This window comes from Oreochromis niloticus, linkage group LG3 (assembly GCF_001858045.2).
Source record: "Oreochromis niloticus isolate F11D_XX linkage group LG3, O_niloticus_UMD_NMBU, whole genome shotgun sequence".
Lineage (NCBI taxonomy): Eukaryota > Metazoa > Chordata > Actinopteri > Cichliformes > Cichlidae > Oreochromis > Oreochromis niloticus.
In genome coordinates, this window is record NC_031967.2 from 16072692 (window position 1) to 16079142 (window position 6451).

At 45.3% G+C, this 6451-nt stretch overlaps 1 long non-coding RNA gene across 1 annotated transcript; it reads right to left on the bottom strand.

The window, feature by feature from the left end:
• Positions 1-2280: 2280 nt before the first annotated feature.
• Positions 2281-3035, bottom strand: LOC112843155 (uncharacterized). The gene is made up of 2 exons (XR_003215323.1): positions 2839-3035; positions 2281-2359 (listed from the first exon to the last, which is right to left on the bottom strand). It is a non-coding gene; the product is annotated as an uncharacterized LOC112843155 (long non-coding RNA).
• Between the last annotated feature and the right edge of the window lie 3416 nt (positions 3036-6451).

The window sequence follows — 6451 nt, forward strand, 5'->3', positions numbered from 1 at the left end:
GACCCGTCGTCCAAGACAGCATAAGTTTCTAGGACTCGATCGCCATTCCTCAGTAAAACCTTGCTGATTTTCAGTAGGACTTTACATCCTCCTAGTGGTTTGTCAATGTACAACACTTCCTCTCCCACTCGTGTAGCACCTGAGTCTGTTGTTGCAGAAGAGGCCTGTAAGGCTCGCACATTGTTGGCAGACCTGTCATTGAGGTCGTGGAGGACAAGGAGATGTCGTTGGTTGCATGTCTTACAGCGCATCTTTAGATCGCATTCTGCAGCATGGTGGGTCCTCCCACAGCGCCAGCACCGGTTGTTACTCTTGATCCAGTGCTGTCTCTGTGCTTTGTGTAGCTGTCTGAAATTGGAGCAGTTGTTTAAAGAGTGATCAGCACTGTTGCAATAAGGACAATACTTCTTCCCCTTATGTTTGGCTGTTGCTGCTGCTGGAGGGGCACCAGATTCTTGGGGCTCCGTGTTCAACAGTATGGTGGGTGTCTTACCGGTGAACTTCCTCCTTTCCTCTCCTCTTGGAAACGCTGCTCTCTTCGAGCTGAATCGTGCCGTGTCGACTTGCACCTGCAGCTCATATTCAAGCCAATCTGAGAAGTCAGTCAGTGTAGGAATGGGAATGTCTTGAGGATGAATATATCGACGGAAGCTGGACCTCAAATCATGCGGCAGTTTTTCAAGCAACCTTGACACGTGGGACCCACATTCCAGCTCGACAATTCCTTTCCTTCCTAATTGTGCAAGCATGCTGACCAGGGAGCGTACCTTTAGTGCAAACGTCCTGAAGGTCTTGGTATCTCCTGACATAACAGGTGCCCCGTCCATTAACTCTGCAATACGCTGGAGTGCCAGTTGATGCGGCTGTCCATATTCCTTGTTTAGGGCATCCATTGTGCTGGTGTAAGGGTGCCTGGAATGGCTATAGGAGTCAGCAATAAGCAGGGCCTCCTCTAGCTTAAGATGATCTACCAGTATCTGGAACTTGAACCGTTCTGTTGCGTCTGCTGGGAGGATATTTTCCAATGCGATCCTCAGCCTTGCAAACTCTCGTGGGTTTGGGTGTACGAAATCTGGGATTGTAGGTGCTGGCCCCCTATAGTAGCGCTCCTGACCCCCACCGGGCTCGGCTGCCGGGATCTAGAGTATGAATAGTACTCTGAATGCGCGGGTCTTGGAGGGGGCTGGTAATGCGACCCGTAATCACGATGGGGGCCATCCCCACCTCCCGCGGGCTGCTCTGGGCAACAGTAATAATCCCTGTCCAAACTGCGAGGGTGACCCAACGATGCTACATGCTGTTTTCTCTCTGACAAGGTGAAACCCTCAGGTGAGTAATCACAACTTCTTTGTCGAGAGTGCTGGGTGTCCGATACTGCTGCTGCCATCCTCTCCGAAGGACGGGTAAGGTGTCTGGAGTGAACAGCGTACCTTTCAGGAGAATGCCGGCGTGTTACTGTATGTTCTAAAGGGTGCTGCCAACCTGAATCTGGCTGCCTAACAGGTTCCCGCAGAGCCCCCTCGTATGGCATTGTCATATTAAGTCCTGGGAGGATGTGTCCCTTAACTCCTCGGGTTGAAGCTGCATGCAGTTTCTTGCCACCATCAGACTCCGATCCACTGTGATGGCCTGGAATGCCTGGCCGATCCAGCTTATCAGACTGGTCCTCCTGCTCTAACTGTTGAGGAGGTCGTGGGTCATACGCACTCTGCAACTGAGTAATAACACTGCTGAGATGGTTGAGTTGCTCACGTAACTGCTCTGTCTCAGTTGTAGCCTGAGGGGGGAGCTGGCCCATTCTCTGGTCACTTTTTTTAGCCAGCTCTGCATTCTGCAGTCGCAACTGGTCCAACGCCTCCAGCAAAGCGTCCTGCTCGCTTCTCAGTCTTTTATTCTCCTGCTGCAACATCTCGGTGTCCTCTTCCCATCGATCTCTGATGTCCCATCCAGACTGGAAACTATCCTGAGTGACAGGAGATTCAGATCGAGGAGATCCATGAACCCCGCCGGGCTCCTCCTCGTCTCTCAGACGTGGCGGGGGAGTGTGAGCTGATCTGGGAAGTGATGATCTACTCCGGGGGAGATAGTCACTTAAGTCATATTCTCGAAGATGGGCAGGACGAGCCTGATGTCTCCTGGCGCGCTGTTCTTCCATGCTTTTATTACAGGGATCAGATCCGGCTCGAAGGACCACTTGTTATAGCGGACGCCCTGGACCACTATCTCTGAGACGTGATTCGGTACTGTTCCCTGGTAATAACGTCCGGTCAGAGACAGAAATGATGTCAGAGTGGAAGAACTTTATTTGCCACGAGCCCACATCGAACACACACTCTCGCTGGCAAGTAAGGATGTGGTTCTGTAATTAATACAAATAAGAAATAACATAAACATCTCTCTTGCTTGTCTATCATTTCTCATACCTCCGTATTACAGAGAACAACATACCAGATTACAAAAGGGCAGATCCCGATACCAGAAACAGAGCTTAGAGTAATAACATAACAGGATGGCATAAACACAGAATCATAATCAATTTAGGCCAATTCTTTCATTTGTGGGTCAACACCACCCTCTAGTGAACACAATCACTCAGTCAAAGGCCGCCATGTGTATGCGGCTTTATAAACAAGAACTGATTCGTATGCTAACTTAGTAACTCCATCAGGTAAAATCTTTGGGAACATTAACTCCCCACAATAACTGAAACAACTTAGAAACGAGGAATATCCTGTGGAGCCAGGCTACTACTTACTTATTCCTACAGCAATAGTAACAGATGTCTACATTGGTACATTAACAGTAACAGAAATAACATACATTCCCAACGTGACTTACTGGTTCTATGAACGCACTCTTGCCCGCCTTAGTCCGATTCAACTCAAGTCCACAACTTGCCTGCAGCAGCGTTACTCTCCGACTACACTTTTAATTGCCACAGCAAGGAGAGAACGGGTGAGCACTCTGATTGGCTGCTGGCCCCTGGGGGAATCATGCTCCTCCCATGCAGGTAACGCATGCCCTGGACGGAGGACTTTTTAACACATATTGTTACAGATATAACGAAGTTCAGAAGATTCGACGACAGTTTCCAGCCCAAGTCACACTATGTAGAGTTGGCTGACGGCACTAAGTGCACTGGAGTTGCAGAGCAAAGACGGGAGGCAGAGTTTTGCTTAATGGACAGCAGGGGGCAGTGCCACAAAACAACCTTGAAACAGGCACTGTACATCCCATCGTATCCACAAGACATCTTCTCTGTGAAAGCAGCTACCTCAAACGGAGCAACTGTGATCTTCAAGCAAGGAAAAGACACCCTGCGACACAAAGACGGTACAAGGTTCCCAATATATGAGTACAACAGACTGTACTACCTACAAACAGTAAACACTGAAGGTAAAGACCAGTGTAACGGTTGCTATGACATGCAAACATGGCATGAAATTCTTGGTCACTGTAATTATGATGACATTCAGAAATTACAGGGTGTTGTTGATGGTATGACAATCAAAGGGAAAACAGATAAATCTGTCTTGCATTGTGAAGTGTGCACACAGGGAAAGTTTGTTCAAACTAGAAACAGGGACCCTGATGCACGAGCCAAAACCATCTTAGAGCTGGCACACACAGATCTAGCTGGTCCAGTAGACCCAGAGTCCAGAGATGGATATAGATTTGCACTATCATTCACTGATGAGTATTCCAGTGCAGTGTTTGTGTATTTTCTGAAAAATAAGAGTGACATAGCAAAAGCAACACAGAAGTTTTTGGCTGATACGGCCCCGTATGGGCAAGTTAAATGTATCAGGTCTGACAATGGAACAGAGTTTATGGGAAATGAGTATCAGGCACTCCTCAGCAAAAATGGAATCAGGCATGAGACCTCAGCACCATACTCACCACACCAAAATGGTACTGCTGAACGCAATTGGCGCACTCTTTTTGATATGGCCAGGTGTATGTTAATAGAGAAAGAGTTACCTAAAGAGTTGTGGACTTACGCAGTGCAAACAGCAGCTGTAGTGAGGAACAGATGTTTTAACAGACGCACAGAACAGACACCATATTTAATGCTGACAGGAAGAAGGCCAAACCTTTCCAGGATGCAGACGTTTGGGTCAGTGTGTTATGCCTACAGGCAGAACAAGAGAAAACTAGACTCAAGGTGTGAGAAAGGAATTTTTGTTGGATATGACAAGAACAGTCCAGCTTATATGGTCTACTACCCAGACAGTGGGAAAGTACAGAAGCACAGACTGGTGAAGTTTGAGACCAAAACAAGAGTAGAGAGACAAACACAGACTGACAAGGTACCAGATGATGAGGGTGACTTTGAGACACCAAACAGGTTCACCAAGACCAGAGAAAAGACTGATATGAGTACAGAACACACAGATACTCAGGAACAGATCCCAAGCATGTCTGAGATGAGCAGCCAGTCACAGGAGAATGAACTTGACTGCGAGGCTGCAAGGTACCCTCTCAGAGTGAGAAAGAGGCCTGGGTATTTAAGTGAATATGTTACTGACAAGGAGGATTGTGATGGATGGATGTGATGGATACAAACATGGATTATTGTTACAGAGCAATGTGTAACATACCCCAAACATTCAAGAAAGCAATAACTTCATCTAACTCAGAGAAATGGGTCAGTGCAATGGATGAAGAGATGCAATCACTAAGAGAAAATGACACATTTACCTTAACCACTTTGCCTGAGGGTAAGAAGACAGTGGGGGGTAGATGGGTGTACGCAGTCAAAAACAATGTTGATGGATCTGAGAAGTACAAGGCACATTATGTTGCCAAAGGATACAGTCAGAGGATAGGTGTGGATTATGAAGAAACATTTTCCCCTACTGCTAATCTGACTAGTATCAGAGTGCTGATGCAAAAGGCAGCACAAGAAAACATGCTTTTACATCAGATGGATGTTAAAGCTGCCTATCTTCACGCACCAATAGATTGTGAGGTATTAATGTAACAACCTGAGGGCTATGAGGTAAAATCCGACACAAATGAAAAATTGGTGTGCAAGTTGAAAAAGTCGCTATATGGGCTAAAACAATCAGGCCGAAATTGGAACAAGTTGTTGCATGAATATCTGAGCGAGAACAATTTTGTGCAAAATCCTGCTGATCATTGTGTTTACACAAAGATGACAGAAAATAAGAAGGTGATTCTGATTATATGGGTAGATGACCTGATCATTGCTGCTAGTGATGAAAGTGAACTAACTGTTGTGAAGAAAATGCTTGCAGCAAAATTCAAAATGAAGGATTTGGGTAAACTGAGACATTTCATTGGTATAGATTTTGACCAGAGTGATAACTGTATAAAAATGTCACAAAAACAATATGTGGAAAAAATACTTGAAAGGTTCAACATGCAGGATTGTAAAGAAAGACAGACACCTTGTGAGCAAAAACTGAACTATGCTGATGATGCAGAAAGGATGAGTGATGTCAAAAGGTACAGAGAAGCAGTTGGTAGTCTGATCTATTTGGCTACATGCACAAGACCAGACTTGAGTTTTATAGTCAGTAAACTGTCACAGTAGTTTACTGAGCCAACTGAAGACCAATGGACTACAGTAAAACATGTACTGAGATATCTGAAAGGGACAACCGAGAAAGAACTGTGTTACAGGAAATGTGACAACAAAGAACTGAGGTTGTGGGCATACAGCGATGCTGATTGGGCAGCTGATGTAACAGACAGACGGAGTACAACTGGTTATTGCATAAGCTTGTCTGTAGATGGTCCTTTAATCTCATGGAAAACCAAAAGGCAACCTACTGTTGCATTATCTACCTGTGAAACTGAGGACATGGCTTTAGCTGCAACCCTACAAGAAATTTTGTACCTAATGCAACTGTTACAAGGTATCGATGAACAAAAATATGCACCGCCAAAAGGTCATGAAGACAATCAGGGTGCAATTGCGTTGGCGAAGAATCCTGTGACGAGACAGAGATGTAAACATGTTGACATAAAGTACAACTTTGTGAGGTCAACTGTGAGTGCAGGAAAAATAATTCTGGATTATTGTTCAACAGAAGAGATGGTAGCAGATGTAATGACAAAAACTGCAACAAAAGTTAAGTTGTTCAAGTTTGAGAAGTTTATGTTTGGACATTAACATGGTATACGGACAGGTATACAGTACTGAGGAAGAAACCCTATCTGTGTTTTTTTTGTTTACTTAAGAGCATCATAATATGAGAGCAAGTGGGAGTGTTGACATAAGAAGAGAAAGTGCTCTCAATTATGGAGACAGTCAAATGGTCCATCTATGTTTGATGTGTGCTTTACATTTGTGTGGCTGTGAATAAAGTTGGCACGCTCTAGGGGGCGTATGCGTTCATCAAAATGGCCGAAGGCTGATGTGTGTTTATTCCTCCCTAAGTATCGTAGGTGAAGTTTGCCATGCACATCAGATTTTCCTGCG